The sequence below is a fragment of the Balaenoptera borealis genome (genome assembly GCF_965194805.1).
Source record: "Balaenoptera borealis genome assembly, chromosome: 18".
Classification (NCBI taxonomy): domain Eukaryota; kingdom Metazoa; phylum Chordata; class Mammalia; order Artiodactyla; family Balaenopteridae; genus Balaenoptera; species Balaenoptera borealis.
The window spans coordinates 54,364,811-54,389,546 of record NC_138877.1 but is presented as its reverse complement, the minus strand read 5'-3'; positions in this window follow the sequence as shown (position 1 = coordinate 54,389,546).

Sequence of the window (24,736 nt, the reverse complement as noted above, 5' to 3'; positions counted from 1 at the left end):
CCAAATACTCAAATTACATTTATTTGCCTAATCTTCACAAGTAAAGTAATGATTGTAGTAAATATCCAGCAAGTCACTTTCTTGAGAGAATGGTAGAATGCCTGTGTTTGATAAAGAGACACTTGATTTCTTTTGGTGAATGAAATCATATTATAAAACACATCTAAAGGAAGGGCTTCCATGTCCTGTATGAGTAGATACCTGCTCTGTCACATTGCACACTATAGGCTTAGTGCAAAGTCTATAGAGTTTGGAACATACTAAATGTTCAACGAATATTTTATAACTGATTGATTAATGATGCGTACATTTGTTAAATGATTGCCATGTAGTATGGAGATTATTAAAAACATGGAATGCTCCTTGAAATAGTTGGAGACTTACTGCTCTACCCTATTTTTCCCTGACATCCTATTAATTTGGAAATGTACAACACATGAAAAATGGGATTTATATGTGCACTTTTGAGTAAGTAATAAGAATACAAAACAGAACAAAATTAAACTCGGAAATCGATATCTTATCTGAAAGAGAAAAATAAAAGAGGATACTAGTGTTGTGTTCACTAACCAAGTCAGAGGTAAATCAGGAATTATGGATGTAAAATTATGAAAAGATTGGAAATATTTACCAAATTTAAAAACCTTTAAATGTGCTTATCTTCTGTTTTCCCTTACAAAACCCCAAACCTGGGAACATTTTTTTTATCATTTAGTTCACAACAGAGATGAATAACTGGACAAGCAGTGGCCCTCTCTGCAGTCTCTTACGATGGCTTCATCACCAAGAATGGCAGAGGGTGTAGCAATGTTCCTGTAAAGTAAAGCAGGCTGAGACTTTGGAGGATGGCAAATGGAAGAATCACTGAGAGATAGAACCATAGCTCTAATGGCCTCTAAGCCTTGACCAGACGTGCTCAAAGGCTGCAACCTATTGCACTTTATGTGATTTTTTTTTTCAAATATATTGTCCACTATGTCCTTGCTCGATAAACCCAGTTGGGTGTGGGTTTTCTATTATTTGTAATTGAAAGTATCATACTTCATATTTATGGCCACATTATTATATTCTTTAATAAAATAAAAATTAAAACATTAAAAAAATTATTATATTCACATGATCACTTCCAGCCCCTGAGGTTAATTCTACCCAAACACCATAACTTCTGCAAAAGGGGAATGGCTTGTGTTAAGGATAAGTGGTTCGTTCATTGACGAATCAATATCCATAACTCTACTCCATCTCATACATCTATTCATACCATCATTCTCACATAAATAAAACCTATTCATCCCCTCCCAAGAGAAAAGAACCCAACATTCCTACTGGAGAATATTAACCTCTTCTTCCAGTTCCAGATACATCACTTTATGTGAATAAGTAATGTATTCTGAACACATAAAATGTATAATAACAGTTAGAAAGAGGAATAACTGCAATAATAATTACCATTTGAAGATGCGTAGATCAGAAAAATCTACATCTCACTTTACTTTAGGAATAGTAAAGAGTGACATGAGCTGCTTGGGCAGCCAAGTAATATGTCCTCAGATATATCCTCTATGAAGTTCTGATATGTGTAGTGTCCTCCATGACCTTGTTTTACTCATTTAAAAATATCTCCCCTGTACTTTATGGTCACATCACAAGGTCATTTGGGGGGGTCTGTATAACTTTAAAAGCCAAATCCACGTTGACAGTAAGTCATGTATTTTGATAAATAATGCTTTCTTAAAATGCTCTTACTAGTATGACCAGAATCTGACAACAGAGTCTTTAGTTTAGAAGCAAGCATAATTTTATCCCTTTGCATTTTGAATTGGTCTTGGTGCTTTAGTCATTCCTTATCACTGAGATAAATAGCTTCATATTTTATTCAAATTTAATTTGTCTTGGATTGTGAGGACAGAATTATTGTATAATTTACAGTTTCTCTTGAGAAGTTTAAGTATGTTTTTAGCTGGAAAATTTTTAATCTGAGTTGCTTATGAGAACCTTGGTATGTCAGGATTTTCCTGAGTCTAATCTGGTAAAATTCTCAACTCCATGTCTCAGCTAACACCAGCTTCACATTTCATAATGCTTTCCTTCATCTGGATGAGCCTGATATGGCCTAGCTCCAAATACCAGTTGAAAAAGTGTGTTAGAGTCTAATAGTACACGAGTGTTTGACTTTATTTAGATAGTTCTTGAAAACCATTCATGCTCTAAAACTCACCCACATAAATCAATATGTTATATAAGTTCCAAGAAATGTGTGAAAGAAGAAAGAGGTATTTTGGAATCAGAAGGGCCTTTCTACAGTGTCTTGAAATCATACCAGTTAAAAAACCTATTATGCCACCTCATAAGCTCAACCCTGTTATATGGAAAACTACTTTTGAAGTGGGTGAAAATATGTTTTCCAACTTTATATAGGACTAAAAGTTTAAGAAACTAAAGACAGCTAGTTTATAAACAGCTTTTTTATAACATAGATTTGGCTTTGGAATGAGAAGTGCATGAATGTAGAGGAGATAAGTTGACTCAGGAAGAGTCATTTCTATAGGTATTTGGATAGAGGTGAACTGTTCCTTCACTGGAGAGGATACTTCACTAAAAAATTCAAGCCAGAGGGGATCCTGGCTTTTTATGAAGTAAGCCAGTGTGTTGAGACTAATATCACCCTATAGTATACTTATCACAATGCTAACTGTATAATTTAACTTATTAAAACACTAAATAAATTTTAAAAGTCACAATTGTAGTAGACAGTTATTCCCATTTTTACTATCAAGTTTACATGCTGCTTCCTCTCTCACTCTGGGTCTTGCTCTGAGAGAGTAGAGTGAGTCCTTTATTTGATAGTCAGACACCCTCAAATGTCACTCTTAAATGCAGTCTTATCGTGAACAGTTCTAATAAGCAAAACAGCCTATTCAGAGAAAAGCTCTTAACTTCCTTCTCAACCAGAACTTACTATCAAGCATAAGAGCCTTAATTCTTTTCTGTGGGATGCTAAGGCACCAGGTTTTTATGATAATATTTGGGAAGAGAAAATTGAGGCCTTTTGTAGAAAATATATTAATTCTTACAAGTAGAAAAATAATAGCATATAATAGAAATAGTTGATATAGTCTTCGGGGTGGCTGAACAAACCTATTTAAAGTTGTGCTTTCAGGAGTGATTCCCAGAGCCATGTCACAGAATTTTCTCAAAGATGCTGCTCTTTTTCCTCCAATTAGAAAGCCTCTAGATGACATCCACACCAAGTACTGTACTAAGTAAGAAGCTAAGATATGTAAAATAGACAGTTCCTAGTTAAAAAGCTGTGTGTGATGATCCAGACCTGACCAATAGGCAATGACAAAGGCTTCACCTGACAGTCCTCATGGAAAGCTGCCACCCACACCAGGCTTGGTGTACAGCCAGTGCATTGCAGTCTCTGGAGAGTTGTAGTCAAGAACTCAGGGCCCCTGGGCTCAGTCATGCTCTTTCTCCTATTTACATTCCTAGCCTAGACAGCTTTGTTCCTAGGTCTCTGTAGATGAGACCAGGAGCCAAGGTCATCTTCAGACACCTCTGTAGAGACCTCCTTATGTCAGACAAAAGGGAGAAAGCTTGAAGTCAGTTTATCCCACTCTGACTCACTACCCAGTACTTTTATGCTCCTAGCCCTCCCTCCTTGTATCACCCCAACCCTAGGTCCATAAAACTGTCAGTCTTTTGTTCTGGGGTCCCTCAACAGACAGAGGACCCATATGTCTGTGCCGATTCATCTGATCCTCGATCTGTGTGCCATTCCATGGGGGAAAATGGAACAGAGGGAGTCAGCACTTTCTCCGGTTTTAGACTCTTGCTTATATCATCTCAGTAAGTGATTAGAGGCTTAACTCTTTCATTTCTGGCTTGTGGCTTTAATCAGCTACTCTGACACCTGATGATAGCTGAGCTCACTCTCTCCAAGCTCAGCTGAGTTCCTGACAATATGAAAATCACCAAAAAAAGAATCTGTTAGTGCAGAACTAGCTATGATCTGATATCAGCGCATCGGTTGGACCAAATCTTGCCTCTCAACACTCATGAAACAGATGTCTAAACATTGAGACATCCACTAATGCTGATTCTGAAACTCCCAAAATATGAACACTGCAGAGGAGTTGAAACAAAAGCACGCCTCATGTTTGCTTTCCAAATCTTATGAATGCATCTGATTGTCTGAGTTTCAAACACACCAGGATCCTAACTACAAAGTAGTCTTGAAAATGTAGTTTTTAACCTGTCCAGGCTTTAAATTACAGGGAGAAACATTAGTAAGAGAATGGAACAGATACTATAAAAACTGTCCACCAAGTCGACCACAATCCAAGTGTTTTACTAACAACATCCACACAAAAACATTTTCCACATTTAAACTTCAGAATAGCATCATCTAATTAAAAATAGAACTCTCCAAAGTAATGAAATTGCACTCAGCATTTCAACCCTGAGTGATAATTATTACTCACTTAATTCGGTCAAAATCCCATTCAGACATAAGATATACTGTAGATAATTTATGAAGTGAAGACCTACAATACAACATGCATTGCACGACATGGTAATGGAAAATGAAGGGGAAATTAAAGAAAAATATAAATAACTAGATAGATAATTCACTTCTCATTTCTGCATCTGAACATATAGCCAAATTAGGCAATATTGGTTTTTATAGCTTCTTTTCTTTTTCCACTTGTTTGATGTTCTGCTTTCCCTCAGACAGTAATTTAGCAGCTGGTAAGTCATCTGATAGAGTGGCCAAGACTTTGGCCTTAAGTGTTCCTCTAAAATTCAATTTTAGTACTATCATTGACATTTTCTTGACTATGGAAAAGATAGCATCTTATATTATCCCTTAATTTAAGATATATATCTCATCCTGTAGGACAGAACCTCAAATTCATAAGGTGTGGTCTTTCTTTGATGGAGCTTCACATGAGCTTCATTAGACTTCTTTGTCATGTTTCAAACTCCCTTCTTATAGTTCATGGTTGTTGTAGTAAGACTGATAAATGAATTGCATTGATTCAAGCCCATTGTTGCATTTCCTTGACCATAAATGTGTCTTTTAGTAAGCGGGGTTGTAATATAACATGTAGGGGTGTGTGTGTGTGTGTGTGTGTGTGTGTGTGTGTGTGTGTGTGTGTGTGTGTTTGTGTGTAATTAGCCAATTCAGCCAAGTTCTCTGCCACTTTATAACAAGAATTACCTTTCCTCCAGTTTCCTTAACATGTTTTCATTTCCCTCTGAGACCTCACCAAAAGCTTGTTTAACAGTCATACTTATAGCAACATTCTGTTCACGATGACACATGCATGCTCTAAAAGCTTTCTCTACAGTGCTCTTCTTTTCTTTCTTAGTCTTCACCAGAATCTCTTTTTTTTTTTTTTTAATTATCTAAGAGCTTTTATTTATATGAGTTGTATCTACTGATATTCATAGCATTAGAAATTAAAACAAAATTTAAATATATTAATTCACTTAAAAACAATAAACCATCTACATATTAACATAAATAACATTTTTCCAATACAAAATATATTAGTGAGCTGAGTGGCATCATTTTAAAGAATCTCTTTTAACATCCATTTTTCTGCCAACAGTTCTTCAAGGCAATCTAGGCTTTTTCTATCAAGCACCTCAAAACTCTTCTAGTCTCTACCTGTTATCCAATTCCAAAGCCATATCCACATGTCTAGTTATTTGTTGCAACAGCACCCACTTGCTGGTACCAAAATCTGTATTACCCATGGATATGGAGGGCAGACCATAACTACATTTAGGCTTAATATAATTCCACATAGAGGTTCTGCTTATTTTTGTAGAAATCTTTATTTTCCCTCTCTCTCTGTGGGATTCTATTGATTTATTTGTCTTCAGGTTGGCTATTATTAATTATCTATTTTCAAATTCAAGGAACATTTTTATTGCTACAAAGTAGCTAATAAATTTTTCAGAATATTTATTTATTTATTTATTTATTTATTTATTTCAGTTTTGTTTCCATTCAGTTCTTTTACAGAGTTTCCATATCTCTCATGAAATTCCCCAAATCTTTACCCATTATATTCAGCTTCATCTGAAACATTTGAAACATATTTTTAACAATTATTTTAAAGTATTATTTTATTGTTAATTTTAATATATATCATTATTGGTCTACTTCTAGACTATTTTTCTTTTTTTATTATGGGTCATATTTCCTATGCTTTGGAAATCATATACTTTTAAAATGTGTATATTCATAGGATGTGTAGTTAAAATTTTGGATTTTGTTACTTGGATTGAAAAGTGTTGGATTTGTACAGGCAGAATGTCAAGTTTCTAGTATATCACCTTGATGCTGTGAGGTCTTTGTGTTAGGCATTGTCCCATAGTAGATACTTATGAATTTGCCCCTAGGCCTAAGGTATGTCTCTTAGTTCTGTTATGTGTTTCTAACTTTTAAAGTTGGATTGTTTGGAGTTTCAGTAATAAGTCCAAAGTGTTCATCAAAGCCCTCTAAATTGGCAGTAATTGAAATCCAAACTCTGTCTCACCAGCACTGGGAAGATACTAAATTTATGCATGTCACTTTGAGCCATCAATGTGTTGATTTCTGCTGTAATCCTTGGAGTCTCACTTTGTAAATGTATGGTTTAAAAGTTAGCCAATTATTTGAATGGAGTTTGACACATTTTCAGGTTTGAGTGGCTTCCTCCTTTCTGGAATCTCCCCTTCGATTCCCAGCAGCTTTTCAAGCTCGGATTCCAACCTCTGAATCCTCAGTCCAATGACACTGAATCTTTTCTCTTGTACTCTATGTCCTGTGTTCCATGTGAGTTGGGGAGTAGTACTCTGAGGTAATATGACAGTTAAATGTGGAGTCCACCTAGCTTTCTCTCCTCATTTTAAATGATATAACCCCTCCAGTTTCTACTTGTTTTTGTTTACTTCCTTATGCCTTCAAACATTTGTTTAATTTATATTTACCTTAGAGTTTATAAGTGTTGTCAACAGAAGAGATAGTTTGGTATGAGCTTTTCTCTATTTCCAAAAAGAGAACAAATCTGTCATCTTTTAATAACACTGGAAATATTACTGATATTTGTCAATGTTTCAGGTATTATATTGTACTACATTCATGAAAAAAGATAAAGATGATAGAATGTGGATGTAGATGAAATGTATGAAAATATTGGGCATCCCTTTCAATGATGAATCTTCGGATATCTGAACTCTACATATTAACATCACTTATCTTCTACCTTTAAAAGTTATAAATTATACTCTGATTTGTACAAAAATAGGCATTTATTTTGCTCACCTAATATATATATATATATATATATATATATGAGTGATTTTCTTTTACAATGATAAATGTTTTCTTTTCAGAAGGAAGCATTCTAGTATGAATAAAATATTATTATATAAAATTTAACATGTTAAAAAATGAATTTAAATTTTATTGGAGGCAGCAAGATAGAGAGGCAAATAGATTTGTAGTCACCACTCATTAGATGTTAAAGCCTTGGCTAATTATCATTATCTACTGAATTTCATTTTTTTCTTCTATAAAATGGAAATTTTCTTAGGATTATTGTGACTCTGTCCTAGGATATTAAGTGTCTTTTATGTTGCCAAAGTACATCCTTAATAAATATATTTTTGACCCTTCCTTAATTAAGTCAGAATCATTTGCAGGAATATACAGAATTACATTGCACGACCAAAAATGTATATGTTTATGTGTGCTTAGAAATCACTCTGTAATCTTGCTTGAGTTTTTGAAAACCATATTTTCCATTAATTAACATGGCACTGTTCGATCCTTAGTAATTATTTGAATTCTTATTTTGTTTTCAGGTAATGATTTGTATGTGACTAATGCAGAAAACAAAATGACATCAGCCAGATTTTTGAAAATTGCTCACTTAAGAATCTTTTATCACCATAACATTCCTTATGAAAAATACATTAGTCATTAAAATAATTGACAGTTAAGAAATAAATATGCTCTCTATTGCTTTAATTTATCACGTTTTTGATCCATTTTATTATCTATAAATGTTTAAACTTCTAGTGACTTCTTTCTCCCAATGATTCATTATTTATACCTTTTAAAGTTGTCTATTATCTATTATTATGAAACAGATATGCATACTTTTTTCAAGAGTTAACCGAGTCATCTGTACCAATCAATAATCATCATATTAGTCATTGTCAAGGAAGAGTAGTATTAAATTCAAGAACAGGGTGATTTGGTTGAAAGACCCTAGAAGTATGAGTTAACTAGCACTGACTCTGCTTCTGTTTTTTTCTGTCAATTCAATAGAAGAAAAATATTGAATTTATCAGAACTTCTTTTTAAAAGATTACAAAACTTATGCTTAGTGAATTTAAGGGGTTTTCTTAAATTTAAGGGGCTTGCTTAAAGCCCTTAAGGGGCTTCCAATTTCTTATTGGAAGTTGTGGAATCGGGATCTAAATCCAAATCTATTTGACTACAAAATCTGATTTAAAAAAATGTCATTTAAAAAAGTATAAAGCCAACAAATAAAAATAATATCTTCCTTCAAGCTCATGCATCCATTTAGCTATTGTCCAAGTTTCTGAAGCAAAGTATATTGAACAGGTCTAAACCTCATTCTCTCCTGTTCTATCCTCCAATTCATTTTTCAATCCACCACAAAAAGTTTTGCAGTCTTACTTCTCCAGGATTACTGATCTCTTCAATTCTAATTATTAATCCATGTTACATTTAAGATGTTTTCATCTGTTAAAAAAACATGACTCACTGAAGTTTGTACTAATTATTATTTATTTTATTTTATTCTTTTAACTTTTTTCTTTTTATTTTCTACTTCTTCTCCACAGTCTTTACCCCCACTTAACAAGGAGTCTGAAGGCAGGTAACTTCTGTTATAAGGGAAGTAACAACAGTGTCAGAGCAGGGCTCTGTCAGTATCTTGGCTTGTTTCTCCAGACCAAATGCTGGCTGCCACAGTTCTGGGTATCCAACTCCAGAAAGGGTTAAACTCTACGTATTATTCCTTTATTCAAGAATGCAAAACCTCTTCTGTGAAAACTCCCCAGACAATTTTCCCTTATATCTCATTGACCAGAGCTGAGTTATATGGTCATATATTGCTTCAGTGGAGAAGAACAGGATTAAAATTTTTCTTTACATCCTCAAACTGAGATTCCCTTGGCAAAGAAAAAGGTGGGCAAATGTTATCAGGTAGACAATTAACAGCACCTTCACCATCATAAAATTATTTCAAGACTTTATCTTATTTGACCTTTCTGCAGCATTTATTTTGTTTAGCTCATTGAAATTCTCCTGTTCTATATTTTGTGATCCCAGATACTCTTTCCTTCTGCTTCCCTGGGTTTTTTTTTTATATATATAATTTGTTTTGGATTCTTATTTCCTACCCAAATCTAGTATGTTTTTCCCCTCAAAACTTAATCCTAGTCTCTCTTCTCACTCTTCATGTGTAATGACATGAGTTGCAATGGTTTCAGTTGCATATGCTAAATTTCTGATATTTTAATTTCCAGTCCACTCCCTTCCATTCATTACTTCCCTGAGACTATGGCAAGAGCATCTGCTGACATGGGCCCCAAAGTAATTAGGAACCACCTACCACACACACGTGCACACGCTCGCGCGCACGCGCGCGCACACACACACACACACCACATCGAGTCAGGAGTAAACATAACAAAATATTTCTTTATATTGCTTGTTCTAAGTCCTAGAAACAATGTTGACTGCTTAAGAATGTGGTGAAGAAAATCAGGGTGTGCCACGGCCAATACTGGAGAGAGATACTGCTTCAGAGTTCAAGGAGAATTTAATTGGCATAAGTAAAAAGACGCTTCATTTACCTTTTCAAATCTTTCCTCTTAGACTGCATGAATTATATGATTCTTACATAACAAAGTATTGTTCTCCAATAGTGCCAAGCATCAATTTTATTGCTTCCTTATATGTTCCACATCTCGGTTCCAGGGACATTCAATTAGCATGACATTTATAACCATTGAAATCATGGCTGAGAAAGATTTTGGAATATTAAATAATTAATATCAGTATAGCTAGCTAGTTAGCTAGATAAGTAGAGTAAATGTGAAGAGTGATACCAGTTATTTTCTCTGACAATTGAACTATATTAAATACTAGAATTGTGAATAATTTATATTCAATAAATATGTAGTACAATGTATTTACTTTTTTTTCAAATAAATAACCAGATTTTTGGTGTTATTTCATTAAATTAGAAAGATTGTCTTTGGGTTCTCAGAGAGATAGCTGTGAAAAAATGAGATTTTTAGCAGCAGCCAAATTTTGCCTAATGTCCAGAATGATTTTTTATTTTTACTTGGCAGCAATAGTTTATAGTTGTCACTATGAAACACAGAATCAACAAATAGTCATCATAGTTTTTACATCAATTCAAAGATTACATAGGATATTTTCTGGACTTGTCTATAATTATAATATCTTTAAGGTCACTTTATATCTTAACCTATAGTCATTCTCAAACACTCAGTGAGGATGCTGATTAAGTACTGTTGATGCAGTAACATTTACTTTAAACAGATGCTAGGTAAATGAAAGAATTTTAAGAAAAATAAAGATGCCCTTCATATGAAGAGATAATCATAAGAATTTCAAATATACTTGTTTTGGATTTGCAGTAACCACAATGAAGTAACTGTGATGTAGATTCAGAATATATATTTGAAATATTTATATATATATATAAATATACATATAACTAAATATACATTTACTAATAATTTGCAATAGCTTAAAATAACTGATCTAATTTGGCCATTTTCATTTTAAAGAATTAAAAAAATATTTTAAAAACATTTAAAAATTATATTTTTCTTGAATCTAAGAGCTACATACAAAATTTGACCAGCGTTTTATTCCAATAAAACTTAAAAAAATTAAAACAAGGAAACAAAAATGATGGTGAAGGAGAAAATAAATTTTAAATAATCTACAATGTAATGTCTATATTTTGATCATTATACATCAAGGTAACATCTTTAAACATTGGCAAAATATTTGAATAAGCTGAGAAGAAAAATGTTTAAATTTAGCAACATGCTGCTAATTTGGTGGGGTGTTTTGGTCATATTAGAATAACATTTAAAATTTACAGAAGGTAAATATAAGGGATACTATGTAGATATAAATATTGCTTTAAGATTGTAAAATCACAATTTATGTGATAGAAAATTATAAGATGAAATCAAAACAATTTCTGTAATGAGGATATTTCATGTGGTCCCATCACAATGTTCGAATCTGATATATAAACTAAATGATTTATTTCTGAATATAAATCTTAATTATAACTAACTCAACAGATATTTTCAAAGGCAAAATATATATATATATATATATATATTTCAGAATACATTGTGAAACTATAGTAATTAAAACAGTAGGTTACAGGTATTAAAACAGACATACAAGCCAATGGAATAGAATTGAGAGCCCAGAAATAAAACCATGCATGTACAGTAAGCTAATATATGACAAGGGACCCAAGAATACTCAATGGGGAATGGATAAATAAATGGTGTTGAGAAAACTGGCTATTCACATGCACAAAAATGGTAACTATGTGAGGTGATGGCATATGTTAACTTACTTTATTGTGATAATCATAATATTTACATGTGTCAAATCATCACACTATATACCTTAAACTTACACAATGCTATAGGTCTGTTATACCTCAGTAAAGTTGGAAAAAATCCTTTTGCCTTCACGATTTTGCCAGCTTTTGGTTATATAACCAAAACTTACAGCATAGTCTTTCTATTTTTCTATTGTGGAGATATGGTTGTCAAGGTAGGATGATAAATATATATTATTTAATTATTTGTTAGTTTAAGTTGTAAATTTAAGTAGTTAATATACTATATTTTGACCTCTGTTTGGACCCTTGACCCAGATAAAAGTATAGAGATATGTAAACATTTGCTAAAGGATGTGCTTCTTACAACACATATAAAAGTGAGTATACATTCTTCCTCTCCAGACTTGTTTTTCCTCCTATATATCTTAGCTCATGATTCACCTAGTTGATTGAGTCTGAAACACTGGATTCACTTGACTGTTGCATTACATATCATACACTCTAACTGATTCAAAAACATTGCTCTGACAGTTTTCCCTACTTACTCTCCTATATTTTATTATTCACTTGATCACTCCCATCAGTACAAAAGCATGGTTTTCTTTTTCATATTTTACTGAAAAGAAGGCTTTCTGTTGACTGCGCTTCCTTTTTAAACTTTTTTAAAATTTTCATTACTTTGCTCCCCATTACAATAAATCCTCTTGAAGGAGTCATTTATCTTTCTTGACACAAGTTCTTCTTTTCCTGACACTTTTTAACCTTATCAGCATTTACTTGTCCTTGGTTTTTGTTTCTGTACTTATTACTTTCAAATATCATACTGATTTCTATTATGTTGATTGTGTTTATCTTTAAAATATAATTTCCATGATGTCAGGGATACTTTCTATCTCTTGTTCACTGATAATCACCAGGAGTCTATAAAGTTGTCCATAAGGTAGGAGCTCAGTAGATACTTGCTGAAGGAATTGATGAAGGAATGCTTGATTATTACCTGTCCCTCAGCATCATCATGTACTTAGTACTCTATGCTTCATATTTCTTGATTTAGTCCCCTGTACTATCTTGGCAACTTTTATGTCAATCTACTATTACTCCAAAATAAGAAGTTTATTTAAAAGAAACTCCTTCTCTAAGGCTAAGCTGTAATGCTATTTTTCCAGGAAATTTTTCCATTTCATGATCACAATTAAAAGTCCTTCCCTCTGTCTTCTAGGACATCTTGTTTATGTTCCTGGATCTCTGTAAATACTACTTAATGTTGAGGCTTTTCATCTCTTCACTTTGCTATCTTTACCACATTTTACTATTTGGCAAATGAGGAAAAACTGGACTATATTTAATACTGAAAGCAGGACTTGATTTTTATCTTAATAATAGAAATAGAATAAATATACCATTTTTGGTATTATATTGGCCTTGGAAAGTTAGTAAATTTCTCTAATCCTAAATAGACATTCATGAGGCCAATCTCGGTCAATTTTAAAAGTACAGAAATCAGAAACATGAAAGGTTTTCAGGCATAAATTTTAATTTATTTTAATTTTATAAAGATCCGTGGAGAGGCAAACTCACTTTGGAAAGCAGTAGGAATCTGACAAGATAAACTCTTGGAGACCGTCAGCATGGGGTTTTCCTCAGTATATTTGAGCTTAGCTCTCCTCTGGTTGTTTTAACCAGGCTTGGGCTGTTTTTTATCTTATCAATTTATCTTTCTATATATGAACAATAATAATTATTATGTTATTAATTACAATCTGTCTAGAACATTTAAAATCCCAAATCATGTCCAAATCAGAAATTCTCCCACCCTCATCACAGTAGACTTATTGTAACTTGGGGAACTTGGACCTGGGAGAGAAATATAAACTGATCTTACCTCCTCTGTGTTCTCACTCCTTTGAGATTAGGTATTCCAAGGCTGGAAAAGGGAGTACAAAGAGGGAAGGCAAGGTCGTCTTATGTTGCTTGACACTATGTTTGCAGTGAGGAGATTCCCCTGATATGTTCCTGGTTTGATCTGGTAATATATGATCATGGTTATTCCTGTTGCTAAACCAACTTACATAGCAAATTCCACTCCAAGTGGTGTCTGGCTTAGTAGTTTTTCAGTAATTTCGATAGTTCTCCACATAGAGTGGAAAGAAATAAAGGACTCTTCTATATCCACCTAAGGATCATAGTACTAGGATAAGGTGGAAGTTGCATCCATCTTTTCCCCAAGTATACTCCATTAAATTTCTTTTCAAGCATACTATCATAAATTCTTCTCTTGGGTCTAAAAATGGGTGCATATTTCCCCATGTTTTGTGGGAGACATATCAATCTCTCCAGAGGAATTCCCACCATTCCAATGCAAGCATTAGAATAGGCTGACAGAAATGTCAGTAAACACATACACAGCATTCCCATTATGCAGCAAATCCAAAACATTCTCTCTCTTTCCCAGTGGCCTTTCTGCCTAGGAAAGAGGTGGAGGTGAAATCATGCACCATCCAATAAGTCTGCCTGTGAGTAAAGTCAAAGTATTTGGCCCCAATTGGAGGTGGCTCTCTTTAGAATTTGGGCCACTTAATATTCCCGTGTCATCAATACTTGGACTTACTCAACAATTCTAAGGAAATAAGAATGGCTTTTAAAATATTCTATTACACTAACATTTGCATGGGGCAAGAATCCTGAACCAAAATTATAAAACTAAGTCTTAGGCTGGAGAACTGGGTAAAGAGGATTAGGTAATCAGGGAAGAAGTGATAGGGAAAACAAAATTAAAAGTCTCACTGAAGGTCTTTTCAGAACAAATTCCAAACATCATGACAGTACATATTACTGTCATTGTATTACATTATATTACATTACATATTACGTCAATGATAGTGAATAGAACCATAATTAGGCTGTAGATATAACTTTAAAAATCAGTAATATTAATAAGTAATATTAATCAGAAGAGCAGCAAGTGTTTCATTTTTAATATAACAATGTATCTACATATATGTATGTGTGTATATAATTTGGAATTATGAAATATAGATTTTAAATCCTTGTATAACATATTTAGTGAAATAAAAGGTAGATTAAAATATTGAAGAACAAATAGTGTTTAAAATGATTGATGCAAGTAAAAGAAAAAAGAATTTTTTTAGAAAATAAAATAAAAATTTGAAATTACAAATCCACTGAACAGCTTGAACAGAATCTTAAACAAAGATTAAAGAGAATTAGTAAACTGAAAATGGATATGAAAATTTACACAAAATTCAATACAAATTTTCATGAAGAGCAAAAATTTGAAACAGATTCTAAGAAACATTGAAAATAGAATAAGATATTTTAAGGAATTTTTATTCAGATTTCTAGAGAATGGAAAAAGATGATATGGAGAAACAGGATAGATATATAAATGGATATATAGAAAGATAAGTGTAAATGTACATTTGCAAAGAAGGAGATATTGACCATAAATATTTTCTGATAATGAATAATTGCTTCACACCAACATAACCAACCTAGTACCCATGGTTAAATTAGGCATAAATCCTATAGACAACACCCAGAAGAAGGAAGGACTAGGGAGATCTATTACATCACTCTACCATCCTGATGTTTCTTAAGGAAAATAGAAGTGCACAGAAGGACAATAACACATTCCAGCTCTCATATGGCAGTGGAGCCCTAGTTAGAGGAATTAGTTTTTTTTTCCAGGCAGAAGAAAGAATAGATAATGTGTATATTATTTGGCTTTGTGGCCTTGAGGGTGTAGGGGGTGTGTGTGTGTGTGTGTCTGTGTGTGTGTCTGTGTATTCTGCATCTATAAATTGCTAAAAGCATGGAGCTCTAAAAAACTGAAAAAATTAACCCCAAAATACTCATGCTTTGATGGCTCAGAAATATCCACTTCTCCTCATTTGAAGATTTTAACCATTTGCAATATTCACATAAAGTCTTTTTCTTTTTTCTTTTCTTTTTGTAATTAGTAAGGTAATACTGTAAAACTGAGCTGACTCCAAGGGCAAATTGTCCCATTTGCTACTTTCCTTTATCCCAAGTCTAGATCGTGGAAACTGCCTCTCAGTGGGGATTTTGTACTGAAGGGCAAACACATGCATGTGTATGTCTAATATGATGAAGAAGCAGAAATCATCACAAAACCTGTCATCATTAGATTAGAGAGATAAAGGAGAATTTCTCCAAACATACCTTTTAAAAGTACATGTTTGGGGGTTATTTTGTTATTATTTGATTTTATTGTTGTGACTTTATTACATACGGGAATGGAGCTAAGAAAATAAAGAGAGAAACCTGATTTGATTTTGCTGTACATATTGATAAAATGTCCTAATCAGTTTAATCCTCAAAGTTAGCACAGATGTGAAGAAAATGACATTAATACTTAACAAAAAAGACATCTGTTTGAGGAATTCTGTCCAGTGCTTTAGAATGTGCAGAGCAGAAAGATTTCCCATTAGTCGCAAGTTTCCTGAAGGACATATTTCCCTTCCATTCTATGCCAAAAACTGTGTTTCTGAGTAGTGACACTGTATCCTTAGAAAAAGTTCAGCTCAACCTCCCAAACTAATTATCATCTTTCATCTGAACATTTTTTTCACTAACCTCAGCATCTCAATGACTTAGATTAACAGTAACTTCTGAATTATACAGAAAAATGAAAGAGGAAAGAGGAAAAAAGTATCTCACAACACTGAAGGTCATAATGCTGTGTACAATACCTGGGGTTAGAAAGTCTAGACTATCAGTTTTTGCAGTAGCCAGTTTCCCAATTTTGCTTTTCTTTCCATTTGGGCACAGAATTTATAGGTGTGAATCCATAAACTGTATTTTTTAAAAGATTTTTTTCTTCTTTCTTCAAGGTATGGGTAAGAGGATAAATGTGTTGCCTCTTATGTAAATAATAATGAAAACTCCAGTGAGCTTTTCTCATATCTTCAGTAACTTTCAAAAAAAGTTTTCTCAAAGTCATTGAAACTCAAGTAAAATTTTGTTTTTTAATTGCACAATAAATAAAATAATAATAATAGTAATAAATACCACAAAAATTTCTTACTTGGTATTATTAGACAAATTGCATTTTTAGGTATAAATTATTTTTATCTGTACATTGAAATTTTATTTGTATTATTTTCAAATAATCTGAAAAGTATCAGGAGTATAACACTTTGAAAATGAACAATGAATTTTCAAACACGTCTTAATTACTATGCACATTAATACAATCTTTCTCACTGTATTTTAGCTGCTATGTAGCTATTGGGTGATCCAGATATTTATGTACATATTAAGGTACAGGCTTTCCAAGTAAGTTTTGCAGCTCAGTATAAAGTCATTTTTGCAAAAAAATACCCTGGCAACTTGAACACATTTCAATTATAGTTGTGATTAGTTTTTAATTATTAGTGTTATTATTAGTGGTAAATGTTTTGGTATGATAAAATGATTGCTGTGGTATTGACTTTAAAACATTATATAAAGGAAGGTTTAAGAGGAATGATTGAAACAAAATTGGCAAAATATTGATAATTGTTATAAGCGGGTAATATTTACATGATTCATTATAGTTTTTCCTTCCCTATGTGTATATTTTAAAATTTCCATAATAAAAAATTAAAATACAAGATAAGAAGCTTATTATTATTGCTAAAAATAGTCTACAGGAAAATTGAAGTTTTACCACCAAAATATTATTATTACATTATTTTAATGGTCAGAGATTCTCTATATTATAAAGCATAAGAGGTATTGTTTCATCAGTAATAAATGTCCTCTTTAGTGGCCAGCTAACTCTGAATGAAATTACATATATAAAATGGGAAAAATTAGAGAACATCAATGAAACTAAATCTGATTCTTTGAAAAGACAATAAAAATAAGAAATCAAAATTAACACAACATTGTAAATCAACTGTACTTCAATAAAATAAATTTAAAAAATAAAAAGAAATCTGTAGACAGCTAACCAATAAAAATAAATGAGACATAAATTATTAATATCATGAATGAATGAAGTATCATTTTATTCATTCCATGGACATTAAAAGGAAGATAGAATAATACTAGGAAAATCCATATGCCCATAAATTTGATAATAAAGATTAAAATGGACCAATTCCTTAAAAGCCATAAACTACCAAATTCACACAAGGAGAATGGATCACTGGAACAAGTATATAATAACTTAAGAAATTGAATCAATAATTACTAATTTCCCAAAATGAAGACCTCAGACCCAGATAGTTTCACCAGTGAATTCTACCAAATACTAAAGCAAGCTATACTTCCAATTATCCACAATCTCATCGAGAAAATAGAAGCAGAGGGAATACTTCCTAGCATTACCATAACACCAAAACCAAATAAAGAAATTTTTTAAAAGGGAAAACTACAATGCAATATTACTCATGAACGTACATGCAAAAGCCCTCAACAATTTTTAGTAAACTTAATCCAACAATATATTAAAAAATTGTACACTATGACAAATGGAATTTATTCCATGTATGCAAGGCTGATTTAACATTAAAAAAATCAATATAATACACTCTACCAGCACAATAAAGATGGTATAATAATATCAATTGATAACACAAATAATTTTTAAAATCTGATACCTATTCATGACAAAAATAAACAAACAAAAATAAGAAAACTCCCAGCAAAGTAAGAAGAGATTAAAAACTTCCTGAACTTGATAAAATACATCTACAAAAATACAAAAATCTTACAAATAACATCTTCCTTATCAACAAAAACTAGATGCTTCCACTGTAAGGTCTGGAACAAGATAAAATGTCCTCTCCCCACTCCTAAACAATGTCATGCTGGAAATACTAGCTAGTGCAATGAGACAAGAAAAAGAAATACAAATTATACATATTGGAAAGGAAGAAATAAACCATCTTTATTCACAGATAACAGAATTGTCTATGATTTGGCAATCATAACAATTTTTTATCTTTTTAAAAAAATCCTGGCTTCTCACTCCCAGTCTCTTCCCAATTCTTCATCCCACCAATTCATCTTGACAAGGAATAATCCCTATGTATTTTCTGTGTTCATATAATTAATTGCAAATATATATGTATGCATATTTCTATGCATGATCAGAAGATTATTTTTACTCCAGTGTAATTATTACACATGCACATTTCTGAATTTGCTTCCCTCACTCAACAATAACTTCTGCAAATTTTCCGGATACATTTCGAATTTATCATTTTGATTGGATGTTTATTAATCAGTATGTAAAATAATTTCATAAATCTTTCTACTGATAGTCATTCATTTTGTTTGGAACTTTTTGCCACTGTAAATAGTGAGGCAGTAAAACCCTTACGTGGATATTTTTACATTCCTGTGATTGTATTTATAAGACATAAATTTCCAGGAATGGGTTGTTGGGTTAATGGTATCTATAAATTTACCCTAAAAATATTGTTTATAATTTAAATATACACATATTTAGATTTACACATAAACTATTCTTATTACCTTACTAATAAAAATTTCATTATTATAATTGCCATACCATGGAGATCAGAGTTGCTTTTGAAATATACCAGTTAATTCCATAATAACTTCAGTATTAACTTCAACTTACACAAGCTCTTTCTAAACTGCATATTTTAAATTTTGCTTAACGCTCCATATTATTTCCAAAAGTAGACTGGGTATCACCTATCGCAAATCAGTATTATACTAAATCTTCAAAGAGAAAAAAAAAGACTTCCAATGATTCATTTTTAATAGTAATTATTCCAAATGCTAAAATGGTTTCATTCATTGAAACCCACATCTATCTTGCTATAATTAAATACAGCTGCTTTGGCTCTCACTTCAATAAGTATTCATTTTTTAAAATATAATGACCCTTTTTATACAGAATACAAGTTATTAGGTCACCTGCCAGCAGTCTTCTCTCAAGCTACCTAATTATCATTCCTTTAAGCTTTATTCATAACTTATATTTCCAAGATTTGGATCATTAATTTTTCTCCCTTATGCATACATTGCATATATTTCTACATCTTTTTTGGCCTTCAGACTTTCTGCAAAAGTTAGAATCTAGCTAAGTGTGGAATAAGGTATTTTTATATTTCCAAATTTTGCAGTTCTAATACTCAAAATAAAAAATTTCTCTATGAACCTGGAGAAGATTAATCATTTTTAATAAGTACATACCTTAACTCCATGAATTATTACTATATTCAATGGAATAAGTAGAAATGTTTCTTCCAACTAACCACTGCTATTGTTTCTAGAAATTTCCACGAAAGTAATTAAAGAATGACACATTAAAAAGAGGGTAGCAGCTTTCTTCCACCCCTCCCTCAGCACTGTAGTGCCTCAGAGATAGTTCATGACTCTGTCCTTCTCCTTTTGCACACTCTCCTTGGATGTGCATATTTTTCATTGTTATGACTACCATTGTTAATGCTCATGACTTCTTGACAGTTACCATTGAGTGCTTTACAAATATGTCTTCACCTTCACTCATTGGACCCCACAAAAACACCTAAATGAAAAGAATCACCTCTTCCTTTAGAATGCTTAACAGTCATCATCGGTAAAGCATCCATCAGGTATCCAGTCATCCAAGTCTCCAACTTTGGAGTTACCAAGACAGTTCATTTTCCTTCAGTGACTCTTTACCATAACAACTACTCCTTACCTTCTAAATAACTTTTTAATTTATTTTATGGCCTTAATAGTACTTGACTCTTTTTCTGCCTTTGCATACTAATGGCTAATATCTCTTCTCTACTAATCAAAACCTGCATCATCTATTACTGTGAAATAATCTATTAATCTTAAGATTACTTTTAACCCTTTAAAACTCATCTGCCTTTCACATTTCAGATAGCCTTAGCAAGTCAAATGTTATGATATTTTTAGTTGGTTAAATCCCTTATATGTCTCTCCATATTTCACCAAAGTGCATCCTACTTGCAATGGCACACAAGAACTTCAAAAACTGACATCATCTTCCATCATTAGTTGCTTAATAATTTTCAACCCAGTAATACCAAACTGCTTATGGCCTTGTATAAATTTCACTTTTATGATCCCATGTCCTAGTTCATTCTAAGTTTCTGTCTTATATATCTCTTTTCCCTATTAATCAATATTTACTGGTGCTACAATATCCATCACAGAATTATCTCAAGAAGACATCTCTGAGCCCTCTCTACTTACGTGATCCTTCTTATGCTTCTGTAGCATTTAGAATGTGACTTTTTCTTACCATCTGTCATAATAAATTGCACTTTTTAAAAATTGATGTTCTTTCCTTAAAGTCGTTGAAGACTGGAATCTTGTTTAATTTTCTTCTTTTTTTTTTTAACATCTTTATTGGAGTATAATTGCTTTACAATGGTGTGTTAGTTTCTGCTTTATAACAAAGTGAATCAGTTATACATATACATGTGTTCCCATATCTCTTCCCTCTTGCATCTCCCTCCCTCCCACCCTCCTTATCCTACCCCTCTAAGTGGTCACAAAGCACAGAGCTGATCTCCCTGTGCTATGCGGTTGCTTCCCACTAGCTATCTATTTTACGTTTGGTAGTGTATATATGTCCATGCCACTCTCTCACTTTGTCACATCTTACCCTTCCCCCTCCCCGTATCCTCAAGTCCATTCTCTAGTAGGTCTGTGTCTTTATTCCCGTCCTGCCACTAGGTTCTTCATGACCTTTTTTTAATTTTTTTTTCTTATATTCCATATATATGTGTTAGCATACTGTATTTGTTTTTCTTCTTAACCCCAACACTCGTAATATTGATTCACAGAATAAATTATCAACAAATATTCATCAAAATGAAATATTTAAAAATAATTGCTGAACCCACTTTCTACATGGCTGGAGTCCAATTTTAGTCTGTCCAGGTAAGCTCCTACCACAGACTTACATAACAATATAAATTCACATAAATCTTGGACAATTACAAAAGTAAAACTACTTGAAGATACTAGAGAATGAACAAAAGCAGGCACATTCTCAAGGGGAGTCAAAACTTGGAAGAAGAGTAAGGCATTGGGTAAGTGATCACAGTTTTTGTATTTATCTTAAGGGAAGGCTATGGTTGGAGGCACAAGTGGTGGCTAAACTTTGATTTAAAACTCACAGACTTTTGAACATCAAGAATCAGATAGGCAGAAATTGGTGTAATCTAAACTGTGGAAAATTAATTGGGAGCATTCTCAGATAATTCTTCTCTTCCATTCCTTCTTTCCTCCCCTTCTAGAAATCCAGTTACACATAAAGTAGAACTTTTAACTATGTTACATATGTGTCTTATACTCTTTTCTGGATTTTTCATCATATTTTTCCTTTTCTTTTTTAGTTTGTATATTTTTCAGTTGTCCTCTTACTTTTCCATTTTCTAGTGAACAATTCAGCTGTGTCCAACTTACTGTAAAATTTGTTATTTTGTTTTTAATGTTAGTTATTGTATATTTCACTCCAAGAATTCCTTGGTATTCTTTAAAGGGCTTCTTTTTCCCTGATGAAATTTTATATCTCAGCATCTATTTTCACAAATATATTAATCTCATTTTAAAATTTTAATCCATATTTGATAATTTGAGAATCTAGATCATTTATGAGTCAATTTTAATTGTTACTGTTTTTCACTTGGTCTAGTTTATTGGTCTACCTATTACTTATTTGAGAGAATATCTGAAATAGTCTATGAAAAATTGTGGAGTCTATGGATACTGTTATCTTTCCTCAAAGAAGTTGTATTTAGTCATCAGAAAGATAGTTAAATTAGGGTCAGTGCACCTCAATCCAAATGCTTATTTTCAGAATTTGTCAAGTCTCTTTCCTGTTTGCTCTTAACTTGATGAATTAGCCTATCAACGATTTAATTGATTATGGAATGTAGACCTATACTCTTCCTTCTTGATAGTGCCTAATTCTAATTTTTATCTCCTCAGAAACAAGAATTCTGATAGTTTCATTGAACCATTCAACATTTTAACAGCAGATGCTTTCTGCTTGAACAGCCTAGGAATCTGGAAACACATCAATGGGAAAAGTGTTGCAAAAAGTCAGGCTGATTTCTTACTGAGAATTTAGCCCTTCAAGTCTGGCTGCCTTGGCTTCCCTGAATCCAATATTTCTCTCTCCAGTCCTGTAAACTGCTGAAATCTCTGATTTTCTCAGATATTCCTCAGGTTTCTGCTAGTATTTTTAGTCTTTCTCCCTATGCCGCATATTAGCAAATATCTTGCTGGAAAAGCAAAGTGCCAGATTCACCACGATGATGTTTTCTTCTCTCTAGGACCTTGGTCCCTCCAATCTCAGCTAATTTTATGGCTCTCTGATGTCTTCAAGTGAACTTTTTTTACCCCATTACACTAATCTTTGGTGGGAGTTTTGATCTGCTGCAAATTAGACTATTTTATCTAGAGATGACACTACTTTTCATAAATAGGAAATAAATTACAAACTGAAGTTACATTAATGCATAATAAATTATTTACTTTTATAATTTCCTATTTACTAAAATTATTGCTTATTTTTCTACCCCTTTTTATTATAAAAAAGTGAGCTCTATAGCCCTAGGATAATTATTATCTAATTTTATTTCCTGTTTAGCTAATTTACAACATGTATGCAACATTTTGCTTATACAGAAGTATGTGATATTTTCATTTCTTAAAGTATAAATGGATTAAAAATGAATTGGGTATTAGAAAATAAGCTAATTCTTTTCATTATTTCAAAGTTCTGTCCATAGGATAAAAACACAAATTATTTCATGCGTCCATGCACGTCTTTCTATTAGCATTTATATTATATGTATATCAATATTTATAATACTGATACCACACTTTGTTTTTGTAAAAGCTACATATTTTTTCAGAGAGGGAGAGAGTGGAATATAGAGAACAAAAATTTTTTTTTCTATTTACCAGGAACAGTTATGAGTCATGTATATGTATTATTTATTTCACATAATCTTTGCAACACAATATGTTGGGTACTATTATTACTGCCATTTTATAGAGAAGAAAATGAAGATCTAGAAAGGTTAAATAATTGTAAATTCCTCAAGATGACACATAAGTGGCAAAAATTAAATTTCAATCCACTATATGACTCTGAACATTTTAAAATCACTATAATATAGCAATCTACAAATCTATAGATGCATGCACGTGCATCTATAGAGTTATGAAATAAGGAAGAGATTCATTTAGGATATAATATATGCATAAAACCATCCTTGTTTCATAAAAATGTGAATTTTTGCAAAGAACTGTAAAAAAATTGTAATCACAAATGCAGTTTCCTACTGAAAATCTTTACACCATCAAAGTTAAGAAAAATGCCTTCATAGAATTAGCAATGAATTAAAAAAATCTGTAATCGTGTTTTTTGAACATTTTTTCTGTTAATTTGAATATCTCTGTGTGTTTTTTTTAAACTGGATTATTTTTAATACCTGAAAATAATCCACTTTTTTAGTATTCTATTTTTTATCTGGGTTATTGTAATAATTCCTGGGAAAGCCTTCACTATAATATCAGAAACAGTACGTTAACTATTTAACATCCTTGCCTTACAACCTATTATGTTCAATATTAAAGAAAATATCTAATCTCAAACTAATCAATTAATTTTAAATATAGCATTTTCTTTACATGTTAGCATTATCATTATTAATTAACATCATAAATAAATAATGTTTAAACATGAGCATGTCATTGTTATTTCAAGATTAAGACCCATTTTTCACTCAAGTTGTTTCAAAGACATTTTTAAATCCATCAAACTTCTAATTCTCTTTTCCAAGACCAAAATTGTAAATTATTTACATATGTACTTATTGTATATCTTGGATGATTATGGAAGGAACAATTTTAGAATTTTATAACATGAAATTTTAATTACAGAAAATCTCAAGAAATATAAATATTTATCTTTGTCCAGACTGTTTCCAAATTGCCTCTTATACATACATGGCAATGATAGAAAAATGTTTATAAAATGATAATTCTATATTTCATCTTCAACATTGTTATGAAGTCAGCTGAGC